The sequence below is a fragment of the Misgurnus anguillicaudatus genome, chromosome 1, assembly GCF_027580225.2.
Source record: "Misgurnus anguillicaudatus chromosome 1, ASM2758022v2, whole genome shotgun sequence".
Classification (NCBI taxonomy): Eukaryota; Metazoa; Chordata; class Actinopteri; order Cypriniformes; family Cobitidae; genus Misgurnus; species Misgurnus anguillicaudatus.
In genome coordinates, this window is record NC_073337.2 from 29,513,050 (window position 1) to 29,533,051 (window position 20,002).

At 38.6% G+C, this 20,002-nt stretch overlaps 1 long non-coding RNA gene across 1 annotated transcript in view; it reads right to left on the reverse strand.

Annotated features, from left to right (window-relative positions):
* LOC141363659 (uncharacterized) overlaps positions 1-3,326 on the reverse strand; it is a 135,767-nt gene extending 132,441 nt beyond the window's left edge. The window contains exon 1 of the long non-coding RNA XR_012369153.1: positions 3,164-3,326. This is a non-coding gene — a long non-coding RNA (uncharacterized lncRNA). The remainder of the gene's footprint in view (positions 1-3,163) is intronic.
* Between the last annotated feature and the right edge of the window lie 16,676 nt (positions 3,327-20,002).

Genomic DNA, 20,002 nt, shown 5'->3' on the forward strand with positions numbered 1-20,002 from the left:
AAGAGAGCAGGCTGTTTTTCCTCTTGTCAGGTTTCTGTTAACAGAACAGGCTAATTATGGATAAAGGGTCCAATGTCAGGCCCTTCTGTCTATAACTCCCACTTGTTGCTTTTTTGGTTGAATGATGTCACCCAGACAATAGAAAACATGGCACCCGCTGACAGCATGCCCACAGCTGTGCCCACTGTTCCCATCACCAAATAGCCAAATGAGATAACAATGCTATTATACGAGCATGTACTACATGTGCATGAGCGCACTGATACTCATACGCAAGCAAACTGCACGGTCATTTGTGCCCAACTGTGTCTAATTTGCAAATTAGAGGTTTCAGGGAAATAGATTGGTGATGGATCTGATGGACTGATTTGGTATGCTGGAGGACATGAAATAAACAAGTTTAACACTAAAATGACACAACGAGTGAGAAAAACAATGAGATAAACTTACATGGCTCCCATTAGATGCAACAAAAAGCTCAACGCACAACGTCTGACACTCCTAATACACGTAAATATTAGACCATTTTAATTGAAACAAGTTAATTTAAATGCAATGATTTGATTTGTCTATATTTTACCCAACCGTGAGTTGAAACAACCCAGCAGAGGGTACATGAGGACAACCTAACCAGAGTGACTTTTCTCATTAAGCACAAATCATCAAATTACTTGGAAAAAGGCCACTGTGTCGCATTTTAAAATGACAAATAAAATACATAATGAGTGAATCAGAGAGGTCATGCTTAGCTTTCATCACGGAGAGCAAAAGGCACAGCCGGGCCAGGGCACTTCAAAGACAGACTGACTATGACTGTCGTCATGGGAACCACTTTTACAAAGTTCTGAAACAATGGGATGGTGACCTTGAACAGGACGACGACTTCATATATGAAGGGCTGCATTTCAACCGTACACAGTCCCGAAACACTCATAGCCATAAAACCCATCCCAGCCAAAACTGATTGTGCCATAGAGATTTTAATCAACACTTTCTGATTGAACTAAACCGTGTTAAATGGTTTATGTAATTAAGGGCTTAACCTGGGGGCAATGAGACAAGGATTTCAAATTAGATACATAAGACGAGATATCTGGCACGAAAATACGTCTCTTAAAACGCATGGCTATGTTTTTTCATTAGCTATTTTTATTGTTAAGCCTTAGGATTTCTTTCTCTCCAATTAAAAACAAACAAGAAGAAAGCAAAAACAGCACTGCGGCCAAACACTCAACATCTGCCGCCACTGAGGATCAAACTTAAGAGCTCTCACCCAAGGCATCAAAAAATCGAAAAAATTTAAATCCTGCTTGGGTGAAAACGCAGGCGTCGGAGCACCAGTCATTTTGGTTGCCTTAAAATTTCAGACTTTGGAGTAGCCCCAGCGCTGGGATTTCATTGGACAATGGGATGTGAATGGTGAACTCTGGCCCCGTCCCAAATGGCACACTCCGGACTTGTGGTCCTCCTCAGAGTCCACACTTTGATGACATCACATAATCCAGACTTTAGGGACCCTTGATGCAAGTCCACGTAGGTGCACCGGAGTTGTATTTTGGGACAGACTCGAGCATCACACCGAAAATAGGCAGAGAACTTGCCCGTCAGTGTGAACTTCTCCCTTCCGTCGCCTGATTGGTCTAATTACTCCTGGGTTGGCAAAGTGTGCGAAGCCTGCTGCAGTGCGGGCTTCGCTGAAGACCGCATCAAGGGGGCAAAGGAGGCGCTGATGAGCACAGTTCAAAGCGTAAAAATGACAGATGGGACACCCTACGGACTCCTAGACTAAGCGAGAACGCACAATTTAAGCCCACAAGACCGAAAGTCCACATGAAGTGCGTCATTTGGGACAGGGCCTTTGAATAGGGATGCTCCGATCAATGCCGATCTCCACTAAAAATACGTGGCCGATCACTATTCTGAATCGGACAGCCGATATTATTCACAGCTATTTTATGTACTATGGCTTTTGATCAGTAAGTCCTTATCGATCTAATATCACTGTTAGTTTGAGTCATTTATAACATGCATTTGAAAAAGCAAACATAATTATTAAACATATTCTTTATTATCATGAAAATACCTGAAAAGGTTTGAAGAACAGCAATATAAATATATCCTTAAGACATTTCCTGGAGCTGCGTGTCATCATAGCTGCATGTGTATTGTTCTTCGTCTACAGCGCAGTTTGAGTTTCTGCACAAGAGCGCCCCCTGGCTTTTGGATGTAGTGGCATTTCGCCGTAATTCATTGAGAAGCATATCAAGCATTATCGGCCGATCGATCGGAGCATCCCTAACTTTGAACTACTATGTTTTAGGTAATTTAAATATTGGACAGCATCCAATTTATACTTTGTGACACCTAGAAACAGGTCACTAAGAGAAATGATCGATGTGGTTACACGGAGGGGCTGTAAAGGAGAGCTGGGTGAAGCGACGCAGATGAATGGAAAACCATTTATAAATGAAAAACAGCCCACAGAGCGGCATCCAGCTGCTGGATCATTAACACACTCAATGACATGAAATAAAAACTAGAAAACATTTGCCCTTAAAATGTTTACTAATAACGTGGCTGAAAGCACAAGAATTTCTACTTTACATCATCTGTCTCTCTCTTTCAGGTAAGCATCTGAAAGGAATGTTGTCAGATACGCAGTTTTGAATGATGCATTGATAGTTGACCGGTAGGAATGGAGCCATTTACCCATAATGCATCAGAGATGTATTCTCCACGCTTAAAAGGCTTTTGATAGCTCTCATATGTGCATGCCTTTCCTGACAACTGTTGTATGGACCTGACGTGTAACCATGGCAACCTCAAAAGCCCTTTGAAGGGGTAATACCAAATATCGAAATTAAATGTTCTCTGATAGCTGCAAAGACTAAAAATGTGGAAGTCCAGCTAAGTAACGAAGTTGAGAAAAGTTTAACTTGATTAGCGACTTTCGGGAGCTTCACAATGCGTTTTGAAATTGAGGGGTGAGCTGTTGGTTGCAATTCGCAATCTCACATCAATTATGAAGTTGAATCAAGCAACCTCCACCAACATCTGCTGGTGGCACAAGCGTGAGCATTCATGCATGGACGCCCACAGAACTCCCCATCATCATCATCAAGTGGTCCTAAACTCTTTAATGGCAAGTATAGAGGTCTCTCACCTGGTCAAGGACAAGTGCACGTGCCCGGCACACAAATAACAAGCCATCCATTAACAGCCCAAGCAGCTCTGTGAGTCAGGGACACCCAGAAAAGGACAAACAGACCTCCATCTAATTACACGCTGACATTCACACCATCGCTCCTCATAACCGTCCTACAGAGACGCTGCTGGGAAAAAACAGGTTTCCATAAAACAATAGAGTTGCTCAAATCAATTTCAATAACCTGCAGTACTCCTCATTATAGTTTGTAAAAGTTTATATTTACTGTGCCCCCAAAATGCATTTAGACATTCAAGTACAGTAAGTAATTAAGCTGACCTGAAGACAAAAAATATTGCAACACTTCTTGCTGTGAAACTTTAAGTGTATCTTAATATGTTTTGGGGCACCGTGGACAACTTATTTTAGGACCTTCACCTGATGGCATGAGAAAGCTAGTCCAAAACACAAAGAAATAGTCAGGGAACAGGGTACACATTCATCATGCAGATAATTATGCCCTCTTCCAAACACACACAAACACCTGACTCCATTAGTTTAAAACAGACGGCAGGACAATCGAGGTTAAAGTTCCAATCTGTCTCCGCATTTCACACGCGATTAAAATCCATCTATCCAATAGTGATGACATCATCCATCAGCAAACAGTGACATCACTTACTCTTACATCAGCACATGTACCATGCAACCATCTGGTGGTACAGGCAGCGAAAATGCATATGATGGCAACAAGATCAAGTTATTTTATATTATTTATTTGATATAATGTTGTTAAATTAAAACAATTATGTACATGGTGTATCACATGGCCAAGTTCACTGCCAGAAAAAAAGTCAAAATATGCAGCACCCTTTAAAAACGTCCTAATCCCTACCATTTAAGCACAGATGGTACCAGTATGAGGTATTAAAATGAACTCTTTAGGTGCATAAGTGGGTGATTCTCACGAAAACTTGGTTTCAAAATGACATGACAAACCTGAAAGAACATAATTTGGAGATTCTGCACATGCATTTAAAATCAAAGTATTATGCTTCTATTAATTAAATTAACATTTAATAAGCATCTGTTACGGTAATGATAATCAAAATGTTGTGTAAGCATTCTGACAAGACAATATTTCAAATTCACTGTAAAAAAATGATCTTACCTGGTAGCCATCTTGAAGTAACTGGTCCATGTGCTTGGTCACTCAAAATCAAACTTTATTAAAATTCTGTATGTGTGCTTAAACTGTTCTCAAAAAGTGTTGCGGAGGATGAGAACATCAGGCATGGACACATCATTTTCCTAATTTTTCTTCATTATTATTATACATGAATATTCAGTAAATATTTTTTCTGTCATCTAAAGTAGTCTAGCAAAACATCCATTTATTTTTTTTCTTAATATTTTTGTGTTAATTTGATTAAATTACAATATAACGCATGTTCAAACACAGCCGGACACATTGCGGTAATGAGAATTTCAGCAGAAAATGAGATAAAATTTACAATTATAAATTCTTATGTTGAAATCACACATTGTGCAATGTAGAACACAGTATTGTGTTAATTCTGATGCTTTTTAATGTTACTATATTACACATTTTAAAGCTAAAATCATTAGTGCCGTGGTGTTTCAATGGTTTCGTGAGAATCACCCAAGGGTACTTTTTGAAAGGGACACTTATTTTTTTTCCTGACAGTAGCTGCGTTTTCATTACCCTTCAAATTGCCCAAATTGACATTGTGAATTGAAAATATGGCATTGTGGATTGAAAATACGGCAAAAACGGTTTTACGCTAGTATGAGGTGGTTTTTCTGGCAATATGGAAAAGGTGCATTTTGCAAAACTGTAATGGAAAACGTTTATTCGCATTTTCAAGTCACCTGAAGCAAGCAAGTCACATGATTATTATTTGACGTTAGGCTTGTTCGTCTTCATGCAGCGCCGCAAGAACCGACCGCCCGATGACGGCAAAGTACCGCGAGAACGATTAGAAAAAACAAACGAAGTCTAATTTAGTCTCGCTCTTGCGGCGCCGCATGAAGTCGAACACACCTAATGACACGGTATGGGAACTAAAACCTCCCGGAAACACCTCAATATGCGTCTGCACATAAGAGGCTTTCCATGCCAATAATGTTTGGATAACGCTCCTACATCTCCTTTGATTTAAAATAATCTACTATTACCTCCAAGATACATCTATAGATTGCCGCTCCTAAGTATAAGGGGCTTTCCTTGGCATTAGTGTTTGGATAACACTCAACATCTCTTTTGATTAAAATAATCTACTATTACCTCCAAGAAACATCTATACATTGCTGCTCCTAAGTATAAAGAGCTTTCCTTGGCATTAGTGTTTGGATAATACTCTTACATCTTCTTCGGTTAAAAATAATGTCTAGTGCGGTGAATGTGATATTAGTAAGGTTACCAACATCAGTCAACGTGATCACGAGATCTCACGACTTATCGCAAGAGGAAAAACAATTGCATATAATCAATTAATGGAAACACCATAATTTCGCTATAGTTTTTGTCGACATTTAGAAATGACGCTAATGTTTTAAGCAAAATCTTTTATGGAAACGCAGGTTGTGCGGTCAACTGCCGTACTTTCTTTTGTCATTAACTATTCAATATTGCACATACCTGCTGGAAAAACCAGCACACCAGTGAGACCAGCATATGTTGTGTTTTGGTGCTGGTATGCTGGTGACCACCAGCTAAACCAGCAACAAACCAGCATGGGAATTATGCTGGTCTATGCTGTTATTTTCAGCAAGGATACAATCCACTGGCCATTAATATTAAATAAACCCCTTCAGGATAAAATTAAAGTCCTTTACCACCCATTACACTGCAGTTTATTATTTGGCATTCACATTTACGACCATCTAAGCACAGAAGAAGCATTTAAAAGGCACGTACTGTATCCCCATATACACACGCCATAAAAATATCCATTAAATGTGCCAAAGAACGCATTGAAATAATCTGTTAAATTGTTCTCCCATATCTAAGGTACGTGGCTTTATTAACTCTTTCCCTGTCAGCGTTTAAAAAAAATTTGCCAGCCAACGCCCGCATTTTCTATGATTTTCACAAATGTTTTATGCCTTTTAGAAAATGTTCTTCTCGATTCAGTGTCAGCATTCATACACAAAAACATGTTTCAATAAGCATTAGACACTTGAAATAAATATTTTCCTAGCCGTTGCATTGAAGTTCATGGACTTCCTGCAACTTCATGCCAATAGTAAGTAGCAGATAACAGACATCTAACAGATGGCATCAGAAAGAGAGAGAGAGATGGTGAGTGACACGACATGTTTCTAATGTGATGCCAGTTGAGATTGGTTCTTCATTAGACCAATTAGACGTCGCTGGAGGGTTGCCGAAGCGACAAGACGTTCACCTGATTAAACAGAGAAATTACTAAAGAATTACAGCAATTTACTCAATCTCAATTTGCGATCACTGGAGTAATTCATTACTGAAGAATAATGGCTTAGCACTGATGTTAATTGACCCTTTTGATTGGTCAGGTCACCTGTCAATCAAACACAGCGTTATGTCCCCTTTGTTATTTGCCATTTTGTCCGACAATCAAACCACACAGTTGGGTTAAACCAGCTGCAGAATTTCGATTTTAAAAAGTCATTATATTGTAGAAACATCATCGCAGCATTTTTCCAGTGTTTCAACATGTGGTGTCAATCACATTAACACACGGCCTCTAAAACTTTCGTCCATCATAAAAAAATTGGATTGTGTTCAATTTTCTGCCTTTTTCGCATCTGTAGCAAGTATTTGACAATTCAGAGCCACCATACAAGTGAACGGCAACATTGAGAACGACGTCTGACAAGTTTATTTACTTTGTCTCACGGGACAAAGCGCTGTTTGACAAACAAAGTGCAGAATACAAAGACAGAAATAATGAAAGATTGTGGCAGATGATTGCAGAACAGCTTGGAAAACAGGATAATAAGTAATGATTTCGAAGCAAAGGGTGTCGAAAGATATACAGTACTGTGCTCAAGTTAGCTAAACAATAGCTTGTTGCTAATGTCATTCATCCATTTGATTGAATAATGCCAACGTTATGAAGACTCCATTTGCATTGTTTTTCTCAGTCAATTTTTTGGATGACGTATAAGAAAAACGTGTACGATTTCGGACTTCCTAAGGCACCAACACATATTTGTCAGGCAAGAGAAGAGTCAATTTTAAAAGCATAACTAAACCCCTGACTCCACCCACTTGCAATATTTGAAAAATGCAACAAAAAAAGTGGGCAGATCCCAACGGAAATAGAGGGGAGGAACTAAGCTCGTACCAAGTGTGTGGTGAAATCGTAACAAGGGCGTGGTGAGCTTGAACCTGCTTATGTCACGAGTCATTTTTTGGACCCAACATCCAATAGGAAAATTCAACTGCAGTAGCTATCGTTCAACCTGAAGAGGGCAGCACTCAGACGTTTTTACACCATATATTGTAGTATTGAAACACTTTATATTCAAATGTCAGAAAACTTACTAAAATCAATGAACAGCACTAAAAAAGCCCCATTCTTACAGATCATTAACTAAAAAAAGTCGGTTTAGGGTTTAAAAGTATAACCCTGGGTTCACACCAGCTGCGTTTGAGGCGTCAAAATTGTGTCTACCGTGCCTAGTTTGCCGCTTGAACAGTTTGAGTTTACTCGCTTCATTCACGCGTGAAATTCTAGTCATTGAGACATTCATGAGGAAATTTGTGTCATGGGAGGGGCGACTCCGCTCGCTTCCTGTAATCACATCACTACTAGAGCAAGCTCCTGATTGGTTTTTTCCCCAGAGTTCCAATTTTTCAACTTGCGCGTTTGCCGCGGCAATGATCGATTCACGACACTAACACGAAATAGACGCGCGAATAAGGCGGAATCGTGTCTACCACGCCACACTAAATGCCTCGTTTGCACAGTGAGACCTCCAGACACGCATAAACACGTATTCACATTGACTTAACATTGAAATTACTCACGTGTCACGTCTCTACCGCGGCTGGTAAACGCAGCATAAAGATCATCTTTTTAAGGTGCCGTTTTTTCTGATCCCACTTTTCAGACTTTAGTTGGACAGCCTAAATAATACCTGCAAAATTATTATACAGATATATTTTCTTTAACACAACTCGTTTTTTTTAAGGACTACAGAGAATGGGGTGGTTTGGACTACAGCTCTCTACTTCTATGATGTCAATATTCTGAAGTTCTGACTAAACTCCGCCTACAAGAATACGCCAAAAAAGGGCGTAACATTGTTCCACTTCTATGAAGAAGATGAGGAGTTGTGTTAGTGGAGTGTTTTTGTCGCCATGCCATCAAGCTGCTGAGTCAAATTCCCTTTCTTTGGCCTTTGCTGACGACAGCTTTCTCTATCTTGCCTGACTTTTCCAGACACTGCGCGCAAAGCTGCTGTCAAATCACAAAACCCTGTATCACGAAATTATGTACCTATATGTACCTCCGTGACTCTGTTTTTCTCTTTTTCCAGGTTTTTACGTGACCGTATTCCATATTTCTGTTTACATGTCATTGTCACGTATTGGTTACTCAACCGTTTTGTCCTATTGTCAACTATTGTCGCTTCAGTTTAGGGTTAGATTTGGTGTTTGCGTTAGGATGTCACTATAAGTATTGGTTTATACTATTTTTTCTGTTTTTTATTTTGTTTTCTGATTTTTAAATAATTGTCGCCTGGTGTTAGGGTTAGGTTTGGGTAAGGATGTCATTTTATGTAAATCTCACCCTAAACCGAAGTGACAATGGTAAGATAATAGGACAAAACAGTTGAGAAACCAATATGTGACCATGGCGTAAACTGAAATACGTGATACGGTCATTTAAAAACGTGACAGTGTCACGGAAAAGAATCACAAATTGACATGACTATAGGTACATAATTTCATGATACCGGGTTGAATCACAACACACTAAACAAACTACACAATTAGAACTCATTACGTATTTCTGCGAGGGACTTCAAGGAAGACATCAGCCTTTTACAGGACAGTGAATACAGCGGTATAGAGATAAGTAAATTGTGTGAAAAATTGTGTTTTTTTACACACAAAACAAGAACACGTTATATCAACACGTGCACTGTAAACGCAATCAAAACTTTAAAAAGATAAGAAAGGACTCATATACTGTAGGTTGTTTTCCATCTACTGTAAGTGGACTGAGATGTTTGTTTGCTTATGTTTATGAGAGAGTTGTTGGCACCTCAGGCATTTGAATAATGCATCATGGATACTTTATGCAGAAGAAAGGACAAACACTGAGATCTTGTTCAGCAGCTTAAGCCACACAGCGACACACAAATACGCACACATATACTTCCGGCTCTGACTGCACTACTGGATGATTTTCTCCAAGGGCTTCAAGTTTTGTCCAGATTAACTGGATTGGATGCTTAAGAGGTGAGAGAGATAAAGAAATAAGAGATTTTGGTGTTTCTGATATATTCATAGAGGTGTGAATGCCTCACAGTAAAAGAGTGCTATAGATATTTAAAAATATACATATAATAATAAATAATGAGATCCAAATGAGGAAGAAATGATGCTCGGATCTTCTGGTCTGTTAATGGGTTGAATTGGTGCGTCATGATTCCTGGATTAGAAATCCGGCCTATAAAAATAGAAATATCCTGGTCTTCTCCTTCACTTCCACACCCCCTCCCTCTTCCCTTCCTTCCTACACTGAACGATATTAATTGCAAATCATCCGTTCGGCCTAATAATACATACAAAAGCAACAAATGTAAGAACGTGGAAGACCATTAGAAGCCATTTACAGTTCAGAAGAACGCACAGTAATTTTTCTCCCTCAGGTCAATGGGTTTTAAAAACAGATTGTGAAATCACGGTAAGATGCTCAGAGAGGGCAGTAGAGAGAGGTTTAAAGGGGAGAGATGGAGAGATGGAGGGTTGATTAGTGGACAGACTGCAGTGGTCCGGTGAGCTGCTGCCCAGATGGTCCGAGGGAGGAAGAAAAACAACGGCGTTAATCAGCATCACAAAACGGGATGGAATACGGAGTCAGTGATTCCTAACCTTTTTCACTTCAAGGCCCCCTAGTTGCCCACAACAATATTTGAAGACCCCACACTCACTCAATTTTTTTCCAAATAAAATTAACTAGAGCTTGGATAATAGGAAAATTAAGAAACATCTTGATTTTTGCTTGTTTTAGCTTATTTTAATGCTTGTCTTCTCCAATTTTTAATAATTTTAAGTCAACTTGAGGCCCCTTTGGATATCTGCTGAGGCCTCTTTGTGGCCCCCTGGTTAGGAAACACTGGTTTAAGTCTTTCCTCACAATGGTTCTCATTCAGTCATTTACAAAACTGTTAGGTACTTTGGTATCACTGACTTTTAAAAAAAAAAGGTTTGATTTTATTCTTAAAATGCATCATGGTGATGTTTTGAGATATATGTTGTAGTATCATGTAAATATTATATACATAGTAATCATTTGATACCATTGTATAATTTCTCATCATGTCCAATTATTTTAAAATAATTTAGTGTAAAATTTAGCTAACATTATTTTATGTGACTGTTTATAAAGTCCTCAAAGAACATTCTGTAAAAATAGTGTTGATATCTTTAACACAGACTGAGTCCAAAGATTGAAATCAATTACTGAAATCCAACTTTATAACTGGTTATATCAAACTTAAATGATGATACTTTAGCCTGGATTTCACAGGCAGGGTCACAAACTGCAAAAAAATGACTTTAAGTATTTTTGTCTTGTTTTCAGTACAAATATCTAAAATTTATTTAATTTAGATGCATTTTCTTGATGAGTAAAATGACCTTAGAAAAGAAAGTCTGCCAATGGGGGAGATTTTTTTTAATTAAGTGTTTTTAAAAAAAGTTAAAAAAAAATTTCTTATCCCATTGACAGATTTTTTTTTTTTTTTTTTTTTGCTTGTTTTAGCACAAATTTATGGAGCCCCTTAGGGGACATAGAGCAAAAATTACATAAAGTTCAGTTTCGCGTGCGCACATGAAACAAACACGTTTTTTACAAATATTCTGCACATGAAGGTTTCGCGTGCGCACGCAATAGTTTCATGTGCACACGCGAAACCTTCATGTGCAGAATTTTTGTTAAAAGTTTAGTTTCGCGTGCGCACGTAAAACTATTGCGCGTTCACGCGAAACCTTCATGTGCAGAATTTTTGTAAAAAGTTTAGTTTTGCGTGCGCACGTGAAACTATTGCGCGCTGACGCGAAAGCTTCATGTGCAGAATTTTTGTAAAAAGTTTAGTTTCGTGTGCGCACGTGAAACTATTGCGCGCTGACGCGAAAGCTTCATGTGCAGAATTTTTGTAAAAAGTTTAGGTTCGTGTGCGCACGTGAAACTATTGCGCGCTGACGCGAAAGCTTCATGTGCAGAATTTTTGTAAAAAGTTTAGTTTCGTGTGCGCACGTGAAACTATTGCGCGCTGACGCGAAAGCTTCATGTGCAGAATTTTTGTAAAAAGTTTAGTTTCGCGTGCGCACATGAAACTATTGCGCGCTGACGCAAAACCTTCATGTGCAGAATTTTTGTAAAAAGTTTAGGTTCGTGTGCGCACGTGAAATTAAACTTTGTACAAAAATTCTGCACATAAAGGTTTCGCGTGAGCACATGAAAGTTTCACGTAAGCACCAAAACTTTTGCATGAGCACATGAAACTAAACTTTACATTTTTTTGCAATTCATTTTTTCAACACATTTTTTTCTCTGTACAAATTCACTTAAATTGTATATATGTATATATATATATTTATCTAGACTTGTTTTCTTAGGTCATTTTGCTCATCATATTTGTACTGAAAGCAAGACAAAAATAGTAAGAAAGTCTTTATTTGCAGTGCATATATTTTTGCCCTTTTGAAAAACGACAAAAACAATAAAAGAAACAATTTATTTTTCCTGCAATGCATGCTCATCCACTCCTAGACAGTAAATGTATGATAGACGAATTAAATAAGTTAGTGGGTTAAGAGAGTTTAATTCCCAAACGTCCACAAAAGTGTCCAAAGTCAAATAAAACCCCACAAAAACAAGCCGTTTTATATAGACCAGTGTTCACTTAATCTTTCATTTATGTGTACAGTATGTATGACAGACAAAACTAATGTTCCTTACTTTTAACCAGTTTGTTCCTGTAGTGCCATCAAGTGGACAAAGTCTGAAACGGCACCCAGTCAGGTTACACATCTACTGTCATACTGCATCATTATCACAAATAAAGTCTTCTTAAACGCATGGATGATTGTAGTCTAACAGCCTCGGTTAGAAATCTGCACAAAAAACACATTTACCTACAGAAACCCTAATATATCATCACAGCGCCTTAATAATTTAGCCCTCCGCCTCTTGCTACAAAATTGCATTTCTCCAGAGCATCAATTGAAGCTCCAATTCATGATTCATGAAGAAAAACAGAAGGCTGTGTATTTTCCATTAGCAGGGATTAAGCTAGATATGACTTCGGGTGAGGTATGGATTATGTGTCTGAAACAGTATAGATACAGGCCTGAAGTATCTACACCTTCATATGCATGTATGCACTTTTATACAGACAATAATGAACAAACTCTGCAGCACACATGAATTAATTAGCGTCGCCAAATGATTTTAATCTCTGCAAGTAATCTCGCTGTCAAATGAAGATGTGCAGCGAGCTGTAAGTGAAAAAGCAGGTGATGGAAATTTCCCATCATGCCCCATCATGTTCTCTCCACCAGTAAACTCAGCAGATTGCATTTACTGATAAGACCACCAAGCCCTTCAGGGCAATTTTTCACTTGATTTTATTTGTTTCTGACCCATGTAACCTTAATAAATAAGGTTAAAACACCATAAACTACTAGCCTACCTCAAAAATGTCAAATATCGTTTAAGACAAGTAAAAATTGAATCAAATAAGAATAAAATAAAATTATGAGCAATAGCACAAATAAATACAACAAACATTCAAATTAAATCATTTCCTGATTGATCTAACAGTATTTTTTCAGATTAAAAGCAAAAAAAATGCAGTCTTCACTAAATATAGATTCATTCTTATTATAAAAAGTGAATCAGTCAAGAAAAGTGACGGCACTTTAAAGTTTAGATGTGTGATTAAATAAAAAATTATTATAGCAATTTGAATTTATTTAAAAAATGATGCAATAAAGTATGAATTTTAAGACTAGTTCTGATCCATATGGAGCCCCTAAGGGGACATGGAGCAATAATTAAATAAAGTTTAGTTTCGCATGCGCACGTGAAACTACCGCGTTTAGTTTCGATTGCTCACATTAAACTTGTGCGCGAAAAAAACATTTGAAAATAAATCTGCACATGAATGTTTCGTGTGAGCACATGAAACTAAACTTTAGATTTTTTTACTCCAATTTCACCTTAGGGGCTCAGTAGAAATAAAGAGGTTTCTGTCACACTTTTAGTGGTTTTACCAACAACAGCCACTAGATGTCAACAATTTGCTGCATAATGTTGTCACAAATTAATAAATTACTGTCACTGCAAAAAGGTTTTTTTAAACTATATTTACTGTAAATTTGCTTTGCAACAATACAAAACTTGGAAAAGCAATACAGAAATAAACTTGAATTGAATGAACACACCTGCTTTAATGTGACTTTGATAGACGGTTGATAGATAGACACAAAAATTCAGACCCGACAGCTCTTTATTTTGCATCACAATCCTGGCAGAAAATAAAACCAATTGATCAAACACTGTCAAATGAAGGACAGCGTGCCTTGTTATACCTCCATCCACATGTGCAAGGTCACTTACATAGCGACGTGATTGTTTCCCACACACACCAGGTGTTAAAATCCCCCCTCTCCTTTAAATAGCTGTTCCCCGTCTGTTCCTTTCTCTGCAATCGCTATAATTAGAAATCGTTTGAACGACTCCAGCGTCTCTCTTTGTTAGAAATATGCGGCTTGATTTGCAACGCAGCAGAAGCTATATTGCCATTTACATCCTCATTACAAATGACCAGAAATCTATTAGGTCTCTGTCATCCCCGGTATCTCATTAAGATGGGCTCTAGCCATTCCTGGCGGCTGGGCCCGAGGAGCAAAAGAAAAAGATCAATCGTCTTTTGAAGAAGTTCTGTATTGAAGGTGAGAAAGTGCCAGCGATGGGAATCTACAGTATCTGCATTCAGAAATGTATTTGGGGATATCTGCTTTTTATGCCAAAGCAGCGGACAGCAAAATGTTTAATGCATTAGTGGATTAGGTGGTAGAAATATAACCTAAAAAGGGTCCTCCCTGCTAAAAAACAATAAATGGCTTCTATTACAAATATCAACCATCAATGGTCTCCCATTGAAACCATTACAATATTGATTAACATTAGGCCTTATACCAGAATGATGTAATGGTGTTCCCATCCCTCAAATAACATCTAGAGAGGTAGTTTCCATTACAATTCCCATTATAACCATTCGAATTCCTGTATTTTCAGAAACATTTACGAATCTTCAGTGGTTTGGAGCGAGGGCAAATGACGTGATCTTAACAAATGAAGTCATAACTAAAAAAACTGAGTTGTGTTTCTTCATATGCATATCTGTTTGCGACTATGAGAAGAAAGATGGGCCAAGTTGAGGAGTGATTTAAACTCAAACTTGTTATCTCAAATCAGACAAAACAAGCTGCTGCTGCTTCTTCGTTTGTGGGTTTAGTGGCCAAGCTGCTGCTTCTTTGCCGGTTTCATTTACTGTGGTTACATGCGTGGATACTGCCTACTAGCGGCTGCATGTGTAATTGCACGTTGACGCGGACGAAGACGCAGAAGTATTTATGAAAACCGACGCATAGCTACGCAGTAGGACTGACCCCCCAGTCACAGTAGCTACAAGAGACAGAGCGACAGGCTACCATTCATTTTCAATGGAAGTGGACGTTTGCCAGCGACAAGCGATGAGCTCGACGCTGTGCCAAGCAAGGTGGGGCCAAAATAGACAAGGCGGCTATTTTATGCAAATGCTGAGCGATGCGACAAAGTGACTGCCAATCGGAGTGAAGGGGCCGCTTGACGTAGGTCAGTGGCTCGAGTCGAAGAAAAAAATTCAACATGGCGCAAAATGCGTATTTCTGTATATATCTGATAAGTTTGGCATTTTATCGCATATATTTTGTTACTTTTATCGAGAAATAAATACTTTTAAATCCAAAAACAACGTTCTTGTAACTTAACAATACATCTGAAGTGACTTTTGATACCGCTTTTAGATACTAGCCAAGGAACGCCCACCAAGAGTGCATGTCGCTCGGTGTTGCTCACTTTTGCAGCTAATGTGACTGTAGGGCAGGGGTCTCCAACCTTTTTTCATTTGAGAGCTACTTTCTAAAAAATAAAACTGGTCGAGAGCTACTTGTGTCACGTTATACCTAAAACACCGGTCTATTAACTCACTGTGATTTGAACTCTTTCCTGCCAGCATTTTTTTTTTTTTAAAGTTGCCAGCCAGTGCAAGCATTTTTTTAGTATCTCTTGACATTTTATGTTTAAATATGAGATGATAACCCATTGAACCTGTGACGACAACTGTATTTTCGTTTTATCAAAAATGAATCCGAAAATGACGGCATCCATTTTAACCATAGTGCCTCGACTCAAGATGTGCGCGGATTGTCCGGTTGCCATGGCGCGAGCTTCACAGCATTGCGCGGATCGTCCGGTTGCCCCGGCGCGGGCTTCACAGTGTTGCGCCTATCGTCCGGTTGCCGCGGTGCGGGCTTCACAGCGTTGCGAAGATCGTCCGGTTGCCGCGGCGCGGGCTTCACCGCGTTGCGCGGATCGTCCGGCGTGGGTGCGCGGACTTATCTGTTTGTTTTTGAGTCATAAATGTTAAATTACTGATGTCATATGATACGCCGGTCTACACAGCTCAACGCGACGTCAAACACGTACCCAGTCTTTACTACCACAGGCACTTGTAACACTAACCAGACATCCAAATGCGCCATAACCACAGAAAATAAATAAATAAACCCGCGAGCGAGCTACCTGCAATTAAGACGCGAGCTACCAGTAGCTTGCGAGCTACGTGTTGGAGACCCCTGCTGTAGGGTGAAGGTACATTCACATTATAAGCGACTTTGTCGCTGTGTATCGCTCGTCTCTTTCAAATAAGGCGATTCTAAATCTGGTTGCCATAAACAAATGAGTAGCGTCCAATCCAGTAACTGACGAGAGGTGGATGACATGAACTCCACTGCTTCGTTCTCATTGGTAGTCACTCCCGAAAGTCGCTCATAATTTGCATAAAGTTAAACATTTCTCAACTTTGTCACACGACAGGACACACCCCATCCAGTTTTCCACCAAGCTTTAATTGAAATTAATAAGATCACATCGCTCTGCTACTGCTAGTCGCTGCTAGTCTGAATGCAGCTTTAAGCACAACTATAATGAGCCCTTAACTCTTTTGACTTTTAAGTTTCCAAAAGTTAAGAAACATTGTGTACCGTATATAAAGTGCAAAGATGCATGGGCATTAAGACGGCCAATAGCAATAATTGATCTTATCAAACCAAAGTGTTTAGTTGATATGTTCTGGTGTCCTGCACCTGCTCTGCACGCGACCTGTTTTGAAACGTTTGTTCAACTTCAACCTCGCCACGTAAATTTGTCTAATATCTGCCATAAGTGACCAAAAACAAACCCCTTCAACTATTGCAGTGCATTTAATCTAATTAACGATGTATATGATGTCATAGATGTATGCCTTTACATAAAACATTTTCATGTTTCTCTAACAATATAAACAACGCAAAAAAGTTTCCATCCACTGCGCATTAATATTTTATAAAGTGCGCATCGATTTTAGGTGGGATTCACCTTTGTCGTCATTGTCCACGAAGGATAAAAGGCAGTCTTACCTATAAATGTGTGAAAACTAATTATGATGTCTCTTGCAGACCGTAACGTATTTAAAGAAGCCCTCACAAACCTTTTTTTTTCTCAAACGGCGCGTGCGACTACATCATAGTGCAGTGCGCATTAATATTTAAAGCGTAACTAAACCCCTGGTCAGAACCAGACTCCACCCACTGGCAATATTTGAAAAATGCAAGAAAGTGGGCAGATCCCAACGAAGATGGAGGGGACGAACTAAGCCCCTATATACCAAGGCAGTGGTGAGATCATAACAAGGGCATGGTGAGCTTGAACTTGCTAGCGTCACATCGTACTGCAACATCCAATAAGAAAATTCAACTGCAGTAGCCACCGTTCAACCTGAAGAGGGCAGCACTCAGACATTTTTACACCATATATTGTAGCATTGAAACACCCAAATGTCAAAAAAGTTCCTCAAATCAATGAACCGCACTAATAAAGCCCCATTCTTACAGATCACTAACTAAAAAAAGTTGGTTTAGGGTATAGTTACTAAGGAGCCCCTAAGGGGACATTAAGAAAAATGAAATAAAGTTTAGTTTCGCGCACACGCAAAACAAAGCTTTAAAAAAAAATTCTGCACATTAAGTTTCACATGAGCACATGAAACTAAACTTTTGATTTTTTTTACTCCAATGTCACCTTAGAGGCTCTGTATGTTACTCTTCAATGAAGCGCGGAGCGGAATACACATTTGGCACCGGATTCGTTTAAAAACAACTAACCAGAGTGCAGAGAAGCAAAATACGGGACTATAGAATCGAGTGACTTATCTAAAATAAATAAATGTGAAAGTCGGCACACCTCTGACCCACCGGCAGACCTTCAACGTGATGCCCAGCTGATGCATGACCAACGACCACCGGCAGAACCCGCTTAACCTCCGCCTAATCTCCTTAATCGTTTCAATATAAATATATCTCCCAAGGGTTTTTCCCTCCTATGACTTTTTTTTACTTCCCCGGCTGAGCCTGGGGTTTTTTTTCTCCTAGGGGGTTTTTCAACCCGGGGAGGCAGCCCTCTTGGGCTTAACTTAGCACCATCTTCTTTACGTTACATTAGCAATACGCACGCTTATAATGTTGATTCATAGCCGCATCAAATTTAGCTGCTTGTGCTATCGTGTATTATGTTGTGCTATCTGTCGTTTATCTGTGCTTTTCACTTCTTCTATTAATGTAAAGCTGCTTTGAAACAATCACCAATTGTGAAAAGCGCTATATAAATAAAATTGAATTGAATTGAATTGAATTAAAATAGCTCCTTTTTTATGTTAGGACTCAAAATGATAGATAAGCAAAATATATTTGAAACATATTTAACGAAACAGAATTGGCTTTCACTAGCTTATCTCTAGCGAAATAACTTAAGCTTGCATGAGCTAATTGAATTTTTATGGCAGAGAATATTTCATTAAGTCAAGTGGCACAAAGATAAGAATAAAATAAAGATTACTTTCATTGTGCTCATTAAACTGAAATGCAAGCTCAGTGATGCTAGCATTTCATATTAAAACACACACACATTTGTTTTAAACACAAACCAAATACACTCATGCCACAAGTCACACTTATGTCTCTCTGGAAAAACTATTTATGGGCTTTATAGATATTTAATCTCAGTCACACTATTGTGTATGTGAAGAATTAAGATTGCTGTGCACCACACACTATAATGCGTTTGTGTTAGTGGATTGTGAGACGTTTAAAAGACTGAAGCAAGTAGATAACGAATTTGGACTGAGGCCATAAACAAAGACAAAATGAGTTTTAACAGCATCACTTTGGGAACTGCAGTGGTGCAATTTTTTAAAACTTTCTCAGGTCAAGCCTGGGGAATTTCCAGCAAAACTGCAATCCTCATCATTATATAACTGAACTAGAGAGACATTTATCAACATCAAATAATCTGATATAGAAAAACAATATTTCTGCTCACTTTACATCAAATGGATTTATCTGGAAAATATATTTGTTTTATAAAGCAATAAATTGAATCTTTCAAACACTGACCTGAGGGATCTTTTCCTATGGGCAACTTATATTGATTGAACCTGCAACCTTTAATTTCTCATTAACTCCTCTCACTAACACCTGGCTTATTGAATTGTGTGAGCTTGCCCTCTAGTGTCCGTTAAAGGGATAAAAATGACCACAAAAAACAAAACACAAACAACACAGCAAGCAATTTTGAGTTTAAAAGATGTCTAGCTGTCCAAACACAGCCCTAATGTCTAGGCTAAAATCTAAAAGCAAAATATGGACTTTCAGTGAAAATTTAATACACACCCTACTGAAAATTCCAGCTAAGACCAGCATAAGCTGGTTTTAGCTGGTCTCCCAGCTTGGTTTTAGCTGGTATTGCTGGTGTAGCAAGCTGGTCTAGCTGTGTTTTGGTCACTTATTAAGCTGGTCTAGCTGGACTAAGATGGTCAGGCTGGAAGACCAGCTGATTTACCAGCTTTGCCAGGCTGGGAGGACCAGCCTAAACCAGCTACTGCCACCTTAAACCAGCTAAAACCAGCTACCAGTTTTTACTGGTCTTAGCTGGATTTTCCAGTAGGGGCATCTAACCCTCGCCCAAATATTAATCAATAAATGAAAGCAAACAGCTCACAAGTTATTCATGGCTAAAACCACATGTAACCAAATTCAGGTTTATTTTGGATAGAAGTGGGTTACTCATAACCAGACTATATCAGGTCTATACTTAACCTAGATGGTGAAATGACGACTATCCCATATGGCAAAAAAATTATCTGGCAATTTTTTTTAATAGAAAGTAAAGCTTATTTAAATATATTTTTTTATTTTAAAATATATTTAGTTTTAACCTTCATATATTAACACATATTTCAAAATGTATT